The sequence below is a fragment of the Equus quagga genome, chromosome 21 (assembly GCF_021613505.1).
Source record: "Equus quagga isolate Etosha38 chromosome 21, UCLA_HA_Equagga_1.0, whole genome shotgun sequence".
NCBI lineage: Eukaryota > Metazoa > Chordata > Mammalia > Perissodactyla > Equidae > Equus > Equus quagga.
In genome coordinates this window covers 22,471,858-22,488,106 of record NC_060287.1, presented here as the reverse complement: position 1 = coordinate 22,488,106, position 16,249 = coordinate 22,471,858, and positions in this window count along the sequence as shown.

The window sequence follows — 16,249 nt, the reverse complement described above, 5'->3', positions numbered from 1 at the left end:
TAGCACCCGACATATGGGGAAAATTCCCCATTATATGTGTTCTCATATCATAACCTTAAAAAAATACTGATTTATTTGGGACTGACTGGGATAGGCGGCACAGCATACATTGGTTAGCCCCTAACGGCACTCAGTGGCTATGTGTCTCCAACATATGGCCTTGGCTACCATCTGGATGGATTGGATGATGGACCCTAGGCTTCATCTGGATGCAAGGTAGAACTACATTTACTATATCTCCTCCTGCTAACCTACCCAGCCTGCAACAGCGCTGGACCCGCTTTGTCTTCTACTGGTGTGACCATGTTTCCTCAATTTTCCTTCCCCAATTAGGAATTGAAAGTGTCATCTGGCACATGGAAGCTCTAAAAAAATTTACTATGAAGGCATTAAATGATACACAACATAGCCTTTTGCTGCTTGATTTAGAAGTATCCCAAATGTGTAAGGCAGTCCTCCAAAACCGAATGGCACTGGATGTCTGGACAGCAGCACAGGGGGGCACTTGTGCCATTATAAAAACCAAATATTGTGTCTATATTCCTGACTACCATCAAAATATCTCTGGCTTCCTATCTGATATGAGCCACCAAATTAAATCCATGTCTGACCCTACTCTATCCCTAAATGATTGGTTGAACTCTTGGTCAGGACCAGGTTTCTGGACTACTATCAAAACCTTACTCACTGGGTTAATCATATTGCTTGTATTTCTTATTATAATTTGTTGTCTATTTTATTGTTTATTTTCCACATGTCAACAAAGTTTCACCTCCTGGACCACCTCTCGTCAAATGATTCTCTCATCTCCAGAGGATCTGTATACCTTGTCAACCTTGGACTCCACAGGTGCAGTCTTCCGGTCTGCTGAACCTCCTACCTGTACCTATGGCCCCATTTAGGGACAGCTCTATGACCTTGTACAGCCAGAAGTAGTTACAGAAGACTGACCATCATCCATATCCCCAAAAGATTTCAGGGCCAAATGGATTCAGGGGGGATATTATGATGTGGATTAAGGCTGCCCCAGGTAGAGAAGCCCAAGGTGACCTGGCCTACATGCCGATCTATATGAGCCGATGGAGTTTATGGTGTGGATTAAGGCTGCCCCAGGGCGAGAAGCCAAGGGTATCCTCGCCTACATGCCGATCTATATGACCAGATTCATATCTAAAGTTATACGACCACACAATAACCAGACCCCATCTGCACTGAAATCATTTAATGACTTTTTACATCATCTTTTCTTTTTCCAGTAAAAATAAGTCACGTACCCATGCCTTATAAATTTAGCCCTCAACACATTGCAGCAGCTCTTCACTGCTCATGGGTCCTGTCCCCATGCAGCAGCTCTTTACTGCCTATGGGTTCTGTCCCCATGCTATTCCACACTATTCTCTAAATAAAAGAGCACTACTGCCAGACCTTGAGAGTCCAAGAAATCTTTCTTTCGACTCTTTGGCTCGCCTTTGACCCGGCATCAAGAAGATGGCACAATAAGACTGGGCTGGGTTCTGCTCTCCTGTACACAGGGCCACTAGGAGTTGGAACGACAAAAACTAGGAAAAGCACAGTAATAAGGATAGGGCTGTCATGCAGATCCAAGTTGTTGCCTTCTCCATTGAGAAGAGTTTCTAGAGATTTAGAGTCATCCTTCTCTTCCTGGTACAGAGAAGGAGACACTCTTACAAATTGAGATTTCCTGGATAAATAGAAATGTCTCTTACAAAACGATATGAAAGGACAACTTCTACTCTGTTTTCAGAGATTCTCCTGTGTCTGCAACCTCTCAAAAATAATCAGCCCAAAATAATCAATGTGCCAAAGAGGCACATTTTGGAGTGGCAAATTTTGCTCCCTTTCAAAGTGACCAAGGCCATGTTAATGTTCTCTTCAGCTTGACTAAACTTTAGGCAGACTTCTTTACTCTAGGCCTCCCTTCTCTTGGAGAATTTACTTTAGAAAACTTGTAATTGTAAATATTTTTCTATGCCCCTTTGAAATGTAAATCTTTTTAAAAGCCTTTTGCTAGTTTTACAACCCAAGACTGTCTTTCAAAGGGAGCCATGCCTTTCAAATGTAATCATCAAGAAAGATAGCGCCCCATCTCTCAGTCTTTTGGGGAAGGTAGGAGCCTAATTTTGATGGGTACCTTTCTCCAAGTTGTGAAACTACTTCTTGACACGCGGGTAGGACTAAGTTTATTTTTCCTTTGGGTAAGGAGAATTAGCAAACACAGATGGCATGTGATCCCCCAACCCTTCCTACCCTTTGCTTTGGCAGAACTGAGTGTCAGGACATGATCTGTGTTCTCTCTCCTATTGCCGACCACAGTATTGGAATAAAATCATATCTGTTTGCTCATCTTGTCTAGTGCAATTTAACAATAATATTTGATGATTATAATAAACACTGCTAAAGCAGTTGGTGATGTTAAAAATTAACATACTGAAAAATCCAGCTGAACGTGTATCTAAAACTCGAATTTTAGAGTCTGTATGTTTGTTATTAGTAAATGTGGTGGGATTCTGTTCACACATATAGTGGGATATGGATATGGAAAATAAGCCTTTGATCAAACAGTATATTTGCCCATATACAAAAGTAAGAAATATATTTGATGTTAGGGTTGAAAAAAATGAAAAGCTCTCAGTTCAAACTCACGGGCAAAGAAGACTGGTTTTAAAAACAAGAACAACAGGAAAACAACTTTGCAACTACTGGCTGGAAAGTATTTGCCCTGCATTCTTTAGACAGTTCAAGCAATTGTATGTTGTTTTCACAAACATCTTTCATCTGAGAATTCTATAACCCTCTGAACTAGTAAGCTTATTACTGCCATCTGGCAGGCAAGGAAAGCAAACACTTAAGTAAATCTTCCAAGGTCACATAATCAATTAATGGTAGTCTTGTGCCATTTTCCATCATTTATAAACTTACTCAATGGCAAAGCTCATTTTGAAAGCAATATTTCAATGTGAAGCCTTGGGGAAAATCATTTGAACAATTAAGGAAATCACTTTTTAATCAAAAGGGGAGGAAAAATCAGTGATAAAGATTTAAATAGACATATGAAAAAGCAAGCCAAAAATGCCTAGCCTTGAGTATTAGAGGTCAATTTTCTATCTTACCATTCCTTCTCATTTTTAAGTTGCTTTTTTTGACTATTTCCCTTTTTCTTCCTTGTGGCATCTCTCTGATATGCTGATTACTTAATGGCTATTTATCTTTGTGTACACAACTTGAGAAGGTTTGCATTGTTGGATGGTACTTCTGTAGTTTTGCTTTTAATTGAGCTACAGATGTTACACTTATGAAAGTAATGGTAATCTCATTAGGTTCCATGTATGTGTTTGCAGTGTGAAATACCTAAGAATAGAGCACACAAAGTTTCTTTATAGGAAATGAGGTATTATTTGTAGAAACAAGCAAACAGATATTTAGGCATTTTACAGTAACTATAAAAGTTTTGTGATAGCCAATATTTGCTCAGAAGTTAAGTTAGAAGTTTCTTTACAACTTTAAATGATTTCAAATTCTAGGAAGATTCATTATTACTGACCCTGGTCTATTTTGTTTCAGAATGTCAGTCCTTTAAATTTTACAGTTATATTTATTTTGAATTACTTGAAAAGGAGTTAAACATTCTGAAAAAGTGGGGGTATTGGCTACACCACCTTTATTCATGATGTTTTAAAAGTGTTCTTTTATTTTTAAGAGCATTAGTAGCTTTGCAATATATTCTGTTATTTCTTCAACTGGTAAGATAGTTAACTATTATTTATACTATATGTAACTTAGTTTTTTTCCAAAGTAGTTCCATAGGATGATCTCTGAAAAAAAGTCCAGCATTTTATTAGAAACCTCTGTGAACCACTTCAGAACCTCCTGGCTCCACTTCTTTCCTAGAATTTGCTGCAGCCACCAGTCTGAGAAGGTTCTGAATAACTTATGGCAGGCGTAATCAGACGGCACCTCTCCTCAAGCCCTATTCATATACTTTTCACGTTCCTCTGACACTAGGGAGTGGACTGTTCAAGAAAACTCACTGTGTACTCACACAGGAAAATTCTGGAAATATGGGGGAGTTGATACGCATGAGGGTCTGAAGTCTGGAAGATAAGTAATTGCCCCTTAAATCCCCTAAGTGTAGAGTTTTAAAACTCATTTCATAAGCCATCTTAGAAGATGCCAGAGAAAGCCAGCTCTAGTTACCCATAACAATGACAAAATTGTAATGAAGCCCTTCACTAGTTTTTTCTCTTCTGGTTAATACTGGCTCAACACAAGCTTGACATAAGGGAAGCCATGTTGTAGGAAAGAAACCACATTGTAACTTTGAATGACCTCTGATTAACTAACCCAGACATGCTCTGTAGATTTTAAGGCCTCTCTCAGTTGCTGTAAGTTGATAACTTTGTTCTTTTGAGTTCCTGGGAATGTGATGACCCCTGAGCAGAGAGTCTATGCTGATAGCCGTCATCAATGACAACTTAAAGATCAGGGTATAGAGCGTTGCTCTGGTCTCTGATGCATATCCAGTAAAACAAAAGACTATTAGGAACTAAGACCAGATGCCTCCCCTACCTGGAGATCAGATGGATGTCCCCACCTGGATACCAGATGCCTCTCTCACCCAGAGATCAGAGGGATGTACCCACCCAGAGACCAGATGCTTCCCCTACCAGGAGACTAGCCCCCTATATAACTGACCTATAGTCTTTGATCTAAAAGATGGTTCTTTCACCCCTTAGTTGGCCATCTTCTCACTTGCTATCAAGCTGTAGTAAAGTCCTTTCTCTCCTATCACCTTGCCTCTTGACTCTTGACATGTCTTATGGCAGGCAGACGATCCTCCCCTTGGGTGGTGACATGGTCTGTCATACTTGCTCCCTGAGATTAAAGCTCAGGAGAGAATTCAGGATAAGATGTGCATACAGACACCTTGGCAGATGCCATCATATCTTCCTCAATTAATTCATAAAGTGTATTTATCATACTGGAGGCTCTGAGAAGTCCTGCAGTAAATAAACCTCTTTAGCTTTGTGAACTGTAGAATTTCTCAAAGTTAGTGCACCACAAACCCCCACTTTCACCACCTAACACCTGTTTCTATTCTAATACTTTGAGAAATGTTGACCTAAAGATGAGTAATGGAATTCTATGTTAAAAGCATGGTTATCATTGGGTTAGCTGTAGCTCTGCTCACATTTCAGTTTATTATCAATCACACTGAAACATGGGAAAGGCTCATTCTGTTTCTTACTCTATTGTGAAGAAACAATCTGCCTATATAGCTTTGACATTCATCTTCAAGGCTATCATTCAAAGGGCTAATGATTATGATTTCAGCAGTTATTACCTGTCTCAAATAACTCAATAGAAATGGTATTTTTTTTTTTAAAGATTTTATTTTTTTCCTTTTTCTCCCCAAAGCCCCCCGGTACATAGTTGTATATTCTTCGTTGTGGGTCCTTCTAGTTGCGGCATGTGGGACGCTGCCTCAGCGTGGTCCGATGAGCAGTGCCATGTCCGCGCCCAGGATTCGAACCGACGAAACACTGGGCCGCCTGCAGCGGAGCGCGCGAACCCAACCACTCGGCCACAGGGCCAGCCCCGAAATGGTATTTTTTTAGATTAAATAATAATCAATAAAAAGAATACTTAAGTGTTTATGCTGTGTAAGACATTATGAAGAATTCTTTAAAAAATAAGACCATTTCTGCCCTCAAGAAGCTTATAAATTGAAGAAATAGACACATGATGTAAAAATTGTGGTAGCCTTTTTACTATTCATAACTATTCTTTTCATTTTCTTCTAGCCACATGGGAATATTGTACTTCTCCTTAACATTACCTAGCTGTGACTGAGAACTTCCTTTTACCAATGAAGGTGAGAGGAAGTGAAACATGACACTCGTGGGGGAAAAGCATTTGATTTCAGATGCTCAACTCTCCAGGCAACTATTTCTCAGAAATTGTGGCAACAGCTGTTTATGTGGAGAAAACATAAGACTGGAGCTGCCAGAATATAGAGCCTACATGTGGAGGACTGCTGCCCTGGAGATTCATCTGGAACTACTACAGACTTTGCCTGAATGAAATATTGGGTTAAAGTGTTGTTTGTTACTGCAGCTTGCCTTAGCCTGTGCTAACTAATGTAATAAAGAGGATAACAAAAAGAAGCAACTAGGTAGTATTTGTCAGGAACTATGAAAGGCCTGAGATTTTATCTTATATTCAAGCTAACATGTTACACAACTACAGTCTAATGGATGCTGGCAGAAGACACAAGACTCCTGGGTCAGAGAAAAAAGACTCTTTACTTGTAGTAAGGGAAGTAGCCAGAGTATTAGCATTTGTGCCAGTTCCCTGAGCCCCAGGTCCCACAGGGAAGCACAAAGAGCAGATGATAACAACTGGAAACACAGTAGGGTGTGCTACAGGATAGGAACTCTGAGTTTAGGGAGTCTGAATCTTTTATAAGGGTCAGTAGGCCTGCTTGAACTTTACCCTGGAGGGAGGCATTATTATACTAGGTAGTGAGTTTGTCTGATTTCTCTCCAAAATAAGTCACTATCTCCATCTTCCAAGGCTGGCAATAAACCTACCCTTGGCTCCAGAGGGAGACACTGTGTTTATCTTTCCAAGACTACTCACATACAAACTTCCTTGAAGAGATAGTCTAACACAAAGATAGTCAGTACCTCTGCTTATACAATATCTATGAAGCATGGGAGACCCACAGAAAATTGTCTCCCAACAGCACTTGACATAATCCCCAGATAAGCTATTCATTCATTTATTCATAAATATTTATTGCGTATTTAGTATAGATTTGGCACTCTTCCAGGCTCTGGAGATTGAATAACTAAGATAAGAAAGGTTCCTGATCTCAGGGAGCTTATGGTGTAATGTGGAGACTCAAACAACAAATACAGGGTAATTACAAATAGTGATAATCATTAAAAAAAACCCAAGATAATAAATGGAGAGTAATTTTGATGCAAGAACAGGCAACTAAATGGAAGTGAAGGTCTCTCTGAAGAGGAGGCAGTACTGGATTCACGCCTGAATGACAAGAAAGATCATGTCAAACAGTAGTGGAATGAACTTGGCTTTTATGAGGAGTGGAAATTCTGCTAATCTTACCACTTCTACCTATTACTACTACCAACTTCTACTACTCCCACCAGCTACTATAATAGTAACAACATGGTGGATCTCTTCCAATCATTTTACATGTTGACATGAGAAATCTAAGGCTCAGAGAAGAAGGAAGGTGGTGATGCTTAGATAGCAGCTCACATCTGTCAGGATGGCTGTTATGGAAAAAACACAAGACGAATGTTTGTGAAGTGATAACTTAGTGTTTTTATTTGAATTTCCCTGATGATTAGTGATACTGAGCATTTTTTCATATACCTGTTGGCCATTGTATGTCTTCTTGGAGAAATTTTTAGAAAGTGAGTTTCTTTTTCCTTTTCCTTGCAGCTCCATATTGGCTTGTGAGAAATACAGTAATTTAACTAACACCAAACATAGACCAATGGTTGTAACCGAGAGCAACTGTCTGGAAGTTCACGAATTCTAGTGCTGTTTATGGTCTATATAATAGTTTTGTGATAAATTAGGGATGATTCTATACATTTATTATGAGTATAAAAAGAAGCAAGACATATAAATCTTACTATTGTGAATACATTTCATTGCTTTGGTATAATAACACTAATGAATAGCTCACATTCTCCCAGTCTCCCACGACTCAAAATATTAGCTTCATCTGGACTCCCTCATTTCTAGCATCCAACACATTCAATTTGTCAAAACATTCTGCTAAGTCTTCCTTCTTTTTATCATTCCAATATCCCAAACTCAGGGCCTAATAAGCTCTTTCTGCAATTATTATAATTGTCTCCAAACTGATTTTTCTGCTCCAGTCAATCCTACGTTTTTTGTTGTTTTAATTGACAGCACCATCAGTTTTTCCTGGAATGTGCTTAATCTCAAGGTACCTGCCAATTTTACCCTTAGTAGAAACTCATATACATATGTGTGTGTATATGTGTATATACATATATACACACACACACACAGTATATATAATATATATATAGTGTATATATATACACAGACATACACATATATATGAAGACATTTATTATAAGGGATTGCTTCATGCAATTATGGAGGCTGAGAAGTCCAAGATACGTAGTTGGCAAGCTAGAGATCCGAGACAGCCAATGGTGTAGTTCCAGTTCAAGTATGATTTTGAGTCAGAAGGCAGGAGAAGATCAATGTCCTAGCTTGAAGATAATCAGGCAGAGAGAAAGAATTCTACCTTACCTACCTCTTCTTCAATCAACAGATTGGATGAGACTCATCCTCACTGGGGAGGGCAATCTGTTTTACTCAGTCTACCCATTCAAGCGTTAATCTCATCAAGAAACACCCTCACACACACACACCCAGAAAAATGTTCAACCAAATATCTGCACACCCCATGGTGCAGTCATGTTGATACGTAAAATCAACCATCACATTTCCTGTGGAACCTTCCCTGATCTTTCCATAGAGAAATGCTGCCTCAGGTTTGTGAACTCTCAGAACATGTGGAGCATATGTCCTTTTTAGCTTTGTGCACAGTCAATGCATTAATGTTAGTTAGGTACATGATCTATCCTATCTGGCTTATGGTTGCTACTTAATCTATGGTTATTATTATCTATGCTTATTACCTTTGGTTTTGAATATTAATATGAAATCCCAGGTTCTTTCTGCCTCTCTGCTCAGAATGCTGTGAAAGCAGAGCTCTAGTGAAAAGCTGCTAGAAAAAGGATTGACTTTATCTGTTTTGAACATTAGCTGAAGTGTGTATAAACATGCATACACAGTTTCTAGACCTATGGTTTGGAGACTAGACTTTTACTTTGGCGAGAAGAGACTCTGCTTTGTCTCCAGCCTATGGACAAATTCCTACTTTCAAATCCACGCAGGTGGTTTTTTTTCCCCCTTAATCTCTAGCTCTGTTTAAACCAGTATGACATAACTAGATAGAAGATGGTTAAGTAAAATAAAGGAAAATAATATAAAATTCTTTCTTGTTGAATTGGTTTAGTGACAATTGTTTTCTGTTCCCTTGAGACACTATTTTCATGCAGGAGTACAATTAAAAGAACCTTTAAATGGCAAAGAATAAATCTCCTATAAAACAAAGACATCCAAAATTTTTGCTAAATGTAGGCTACCAGAATAGGAAAAAAAAAATGGAATCTTTAAATTACATTGACCAGGGTATTATTTTATGTAAGAGAAGATTCTAGATCAGATTTCTGGATTCTTGGGACTGCAACTCAAACTTGTTGGCATTTCCAATGTTCTTTCACCATATTTTTCATCTGTTAGGTTTTGAGTTTTGCAAATAAACCTTAGCAGGTATGATCAATTTTAAGGAGACACATGGCAACCGACTGGTATTTTAGTGACACAGAGTACTATTAAACGATAGTCCCATGATACAACCAACCACCATGTACATGAGCCTAACTTTGTTTTGCCGTCTTTGTATTGAAGATGATTTTCAACTCTCTTTGACCCAGCTTGTTTTTTTGCCAATATTTAAGCTCTTGTGAACATAATTAAATAGGAGATAATGTAGTTTTACTCTGTTTATCTCTCCTCAATTCACACATTTTGAGGATGTCTTAAATGATTTTGTTTACTCTTACACTGGATGTAATCTACAGCTTTTGCTACCAGGCAAGGAATTCTGAAGCTCTCTTAACCAAATCAGACTCAGCAGCAATGAAAGTTTTTTAAATAGAAACAAAACTCCTGAAAACAGCATCCAAATGAGAGAGGTTGATAATTCTAGACAAGTAGAGGTGGGATGAGGAGTCTTACCAGTTTTCTGGCATTTTGACCTAGATTTTCACAATCACTATATGATTTGAACTATTGTCAATATCTAGAAAGTTTACACACCTCTTCAAATATACATGTGGGAGTATAAACTAAAAATAAAACTAACTTTTGGATTGTCTTCTCATTTGAATTCTTCACACTACTGCTTTATCTTATTGAATTCCATGCAATTCAGCATTTGTTAGCTGACCTTTGAGGTAAAAATATGTCTGATAAAGTAAAAAGAGCTTCAAAGAAATCAATGTTGTTTTGTTGATTAAATTACACATAGGTCTTCATTGATTTATAGGCACATTGTATGTTCTCACAAAATTCTTGAGGAAAAGAAAGTGTTGAGATTTCAAAAGCATATTTATAAATCCATCGTTTATGCTGCTTTTATAAAATAAGAGACAATCCAATGTGAATACACCATCGGCATTAGGGATTTTTTTTTAGACATTCTTTTAAGGAAACCCTCCAAAAAGTTCTTGAAATTTTGAATCAGATTCTTTAAGAGTTCTGATACTTAGTTAACTATAAATGTATGTTTTGATGACTAATTTTACTGACCCTAAACAAGATTTCACTCATGGTCTTAGATATTAATTGAAAAGGTTTTTGAGAACTGGAATTCAAATATTTTTATATTTACACAAATGGTGCACACAAGTATAGGATTTATAGTTCCATAATACTTATATTCTTATTCAATATGAATCACAAAATCTCCTCTTTTGAGTATGAGGCAACACATTTTAAAGTTAATGTAACCACCTACCTTAAAATGGAAAACTAAAGAACGCACCACACAGCACCATATTCTTGACGTGGGCTGTTATAGTTCAATCCACTGTAACCCCAGGGGGGCAGGCCCAGTACTGTGTGATTGGTAAGCTTCCTACCTATAAAGCTGGAAGAAATACTCAGCTGCTGCACCACAGGTGGCATAAAAATTATCTTTCAGATAACACTTCTGCCAGAGATGAATAAAAAGTTAGATCCTGAAGGCTTAAAATTATTTGATACTTTCTTGTGCCCACTCATTATGATCCATTCACAGTAGGAGAGAGACAGCACGACAGACTATATTGAACAGACTCTGAAGCTAGGTTTCCTTTAGCAGGATGATTAAGAGTGGTGCATGACTCAGAAACTTATTCCCATGGTCTCTTATATTAGTCCATCAAGACAAACACTTGCAGACTGCCTTTAAAATTTTTTTTTTTTAAAGATTTTATTTTTTCCTTTTTCTCCCCAAAGCCCCCCGGTACATAGTTGTATATTCTTCATTGTGGGTCCTTCTAGTTGTGGCATGTGGGATGCTGCCTCAGCATGGTTTGATGAGCAGTGCCATGTCTGCGCCCAGGATTCGAACCAACGAAACACTGGGCCGCCTGCAGCGGAGCGCACTGACTTAACCACTCAGCCATGGGGCCAGCCCCTGCCTTTAAAATTTTTAAAGAATATTCACACATGGGCTGGGGCCAGCCTAGTGGAGTGGTGGTTAAGTCTGAGCCACCTACTTTGTAGGCCTGGAGGTTGCAGGTTCGGAACCTGGGCATGGACCTACACACCGCTCATGAAGTCATGCTGTGGCGATGTCCCACATACACAATAGAGGATGATTGACTCAGATGTTAGCTCAGTAACAACCTTCTTCAAGCAAAAAGAGGAAGATTGGTAACAGATTTTAGCTCAGGGTCAATCTTCTTCATAAAACAAGAGAGATTATTTGAAAAGATGAAAAACATTGTAAATGTCTTTTATTTTGTATCTAAGTCTCATTTTTTTTCAGTCATTACTAGGCTCACTTTATTTTTCTATAAGAATTTAGAAGTAGCTCCAATATGAAGAGCTTAAATTATACTTTTTTCCTTCAACATTGCATCAAGAGATTGAAAGTTCTACTCTTTATGAGTGGATAACACTATTGCAGTTTCTGAAAAAAATGAGAAAAATTTGAAAGAAGCACAGATTGGAAAAGAAACACCAAGATGTCATGGTACTGACAGTAATAATAGAGTGACAAGATGAGTGACATCGGGGTTCTTTTGGCAGGTGCAGTTATCTTAAATTGCCAGCCTAACAAACTGAATTACTACCTAGGCTGCAAACAAACATATTAAGTCTGAGAAACTACACAGTAGTTCTATACTTATTAGGTACTGGAAAAGGGGATCCACACAATTTGCTATAATGTAGAGGAATAATCTCTCTCTTTCCTTCGCTCTTTGTCTCTCTCACAAATACACACACAGAGTTCACTTCATAACATAGGTGTGGGTTCATGTATTAGGTTACACAATCAGAGGAGGGAGCTTAAGTTCAATAAAGGACTCTAAATTTTTCTTGAAAGCAAAACCATATTTCCCTGGTACCTCCATGTTTTGAGTCAAATGCATATAGGGATAGGTGTTTGCCTGGGAATGGGGGCAGGGAGCAGGGAATGGGGAGAAGGAATGACTATAAAAGGACATAAGGAAATTTTGGAGAACGATGAATATGCTTAATGTCTTGGTAGTGGTGGTGGTTTTGTGTGTGTATACATGTGTTCAACCTTCTCAAAATTTGCATTTTAAGTATCTGCAGGTTATTGTGTGCCAATTAAACTTCGACAAAGTTGTTTTAAAAAACCAAGTAACAGCTATGACAGATAAACTGACTGCATTTCTCAGTCCAACCTAACCTGTCTTTGTATTTGTAAGACGTGGCTCATATGTCTATATTCTTGCCTATGTTCCCCAATAACATCACGGTTGATTTGATCTTTACATGAATGTCTCCCTAGCTGGATGAGTGAGCATTTTGAAGTCTTAAAACTTTAGCATGTGGCTAAGTGAAATACATCAGGGATCCTCATTCATATATGGTCTGATAACACCAACCTCTTATGTTTATACAACATTTCAAATTTTCTCAAGTGCTTTTACACCTATTAATTCATTTGACACCTTCATAACATTCCTTTGAGGAAGTTTATTATGTCAATTTTCCAGGTAAGGCAACAGAAATTCAGAAGATTCAAGAGACTTCCCAAAGTTGTAATTCTAGGTGTACCCATAATTTTATCCACCATTATGTTCACACAGATGAGTTTCCTCTTCCTTATACACTCAACCCTACATTGAGCTCTAGTCTAGTCAGTGAAATTATTCATTAGTATTCTGATCTTTTTGTATCTGTGTCCTCAAATAGTTATTTTCCATAACCTTTTTATCATAGCTGAGTGACGGCAAACAATTAACAAATGGACAAACTTTTGTTATCCCACTTCAAGAGCTTGTCATTGTGATAGGATGCTGTAATGGGGCTCTTGCCGCCTTTTTTTAAGCAATGAAAGTAAATTCTTTGGCTCCTGAAGTTGGGAATCCAGGAGAATGCACCTGACTCAATTTCAGCAGATTTGACATGCCTCTGTCATTCTCTTTCTTTGGTCCGCTTTCTTTCATAGCCACAGGACGGGCATCTGCACCTGAAGATCACAGCATCTCTGTACCTATGATTCCAAAGAAAAAAGGAAAGTTCTCTCTGCCTCAATATATCATTATTCCTCAAAAGTACCCACACAGATACTTCTTGCTTGGTGTTGAACTAGTTTGCTTGTGCTCCCTCAGTGATGTGGTGGGAATATGGAAAAGGCTGCACTTTATTTTTAAAAACTTTTTATGTTCAAGTGATTTTAGACTTATAGAAGAGTTACAAAGACAAAACACAGAGTTCCCAAATCCCCCTTCCTCAGCTTCCTATAATGTTAATATCACACACAATAGCAAAATAAAGACATTAACATTGGTACAATATTATTAACTACAGTACAGATTTTATTCCGAGTTTACAAATTTTTCCATTCTATTCCAGAATGCAATCCAAGATCTCACATTGCATTTAACTATCATGTTTTCTTAGTCTCCTTCAGCCTGTGAGTTTTTCTATATTTCCTTATTTTTCATGAGTTTGACACTTTTGAGGACCGCTGGTTATGGATTTTAGGGAACAATAGCAGAGAGGTGATAAATCATATCAGATGCTTCTCTTTGGATCCTATGAGAGTATTTATGATATTAACCTGGATTATCAATGGTGATGCCAACCTTGATCACTTGAGGAAGGTGGTGTCTGCCAGGATTCTCCACTGTAAATTTACTCTTTTCTTCTTTCCATACTTTGTTCCAGAGGTCTGCAAACTTTTTCTGTAAACAGCCAGATAGTAAATATTTTAGGTTTTGTGGGCCATATGGTCTCTGTCACAATGACTTAGCTCTGCCGTATAGCAGGAGAGCAGACATAGACAATACATAAACATGTTCCCCCGTGTGTTCTAATAAAACTAGCTGACCCCTGCTCTTTTCATTAGAGGGGAGTTATTAAGTCAAGCTACAAATTAAGAGGAGAGGAATTAAACTATACCTCCTGGAAAGAGGAATATCAAAGAATTTGTGGACACATTAAAATCATTGCAGTAATTAATTAATGCTTTGGAGGAGATTCTTTGAGGCTGTACAAATATTCCCTTTCTCCTTAAAGTTTCTGTAATTTTAGCATTCAGCAGTGGATCTTGTCTGAAGCAATTATTATTGTGTCCTAACCCTGATTTTCTACTTCTCATTCCTTCTACATTTATTAATGGGAATTCTTCTGTAAGGAAGGGTTTTCTCTTCTTTTCCATTTACTTATTATTCCAATCATTTATTTGTATCCATATGCTGTCTTGGACATTTATTTTATTCCTTGAGAAATAATACAATATTACTTTATTTATTTTATTGCTCACATTATTACAGTGTTTGCCATTGGGAGCTCTTCTAAGTTGGCTCCTGTGTCCCTTTGACGTGTGCATATCCATTTGTGTTTTGAGCACTTCTTTAATTTCTGATACTGTAAGATTTTTTAGGTACATCTTGTCTTTTTTCCTGCCCCAGTGCTACAGTCAGCAATTTTTCCAAGGAGTACTGGTTCCTTTTGTTGGAAAATAGTATTTAAAAACCAATACCTGGAGCTAGATGTGTTCATTGCCATGAGAATTTCAATACCTCTGGGTCCTTTCACTGGATAGAGCTAGGAAACGTTATATGTTTACTAACTCCTGTATAGGCATATATCTTATATATTTCTATATCTATCTATCCATCTATTTATTAAAATAACCATGAATTCATATTAGATATATACAACTTCAATCTGGCATTACTGTTTTATTCTAACATTCCTATTTTTCTTATTTGTAACTTCTTTCTCCTACAGTGAGAAAAATAGCTCTTGTTACCAACAATACATTTACTCATTTGTCCAGTCCTAGTATATACAGGAAGTTGTCTCAGAATTTTTAATGTGTACTCTTGTGAGAAATAATTTACCAACCAGAGTGCAGTGTTTGTGTACAGTTCCTTTTGTCTTCAGACTTACAGTATCAAGTCAAAACATCATTTTTCAAAGTAACTTAGGAAATGTTATTCTCCACCCCTTCCATGAGGTTATGTCATACATTTTAATATAGTTATATTCATCTGTCACAGTCTGCATTCTTTCTAGTGTTCTCCTGACTCCTGATTATTTTTAAAATTTCACTATTTGTGATATACAGTTCTAATAGTTTCATGAATGCATAATTCATGTACCCACCATTCCAGTGCCATATGGAACTGTTCCATCACCTCAAGAAAGCTCTAAGTGGCCTCTTTTCCACAATCTCTAACCCCTGGAAACCACGAATCTGTTTTCTGTTCATACAGTTTTGCTCTTTCTGGAATGTCATGTAAATAGAGTCACACCATAGGTAAACATTTTTCATCTGGATTCTTTTACTTAGCAAAACACATTAACATTTATCTATATTTTTGTGTGAATCTAGTTTGTTCCTTTTTATTTCTGAATAGTATTACATCATAGGAACATATTGCAACTTGTTTATTCATTAAGTTGTTGAAGGACATCTAGATTGTTGCCAGTTTTTAGTGACTATGAATAATGTTGCTATAAACATTTCTGTACAAATTTTACGTGAACATAAGTTTTTGATTTACTTGGCTGAATACCTAGGAGTGGGAATGCTGGCTTGTGTGAGGAAGTGAGAAACTACTAGCAAGCTTGACATGGCGATGGGAAGTAGAAGAAATAAGATAAATAGAGAAAAAATTCACTGTAGGCTTCCTGCCCGAAGCAGACCTCGTCTTGGTGAGGAGAGAAAGCACTAAATCAAGATCAGATTTTCAATTACTATATTTTGGGGCCGGACATAATTGAACTGAGAATGTTTTTGTGACTCTTCAGGTTGAGTGAGCAGAGAAGGCATGGGACATGCCAAGCTTTTATCCTGGGGGTGAATAAAATTTAAAGGGGCAGAGGG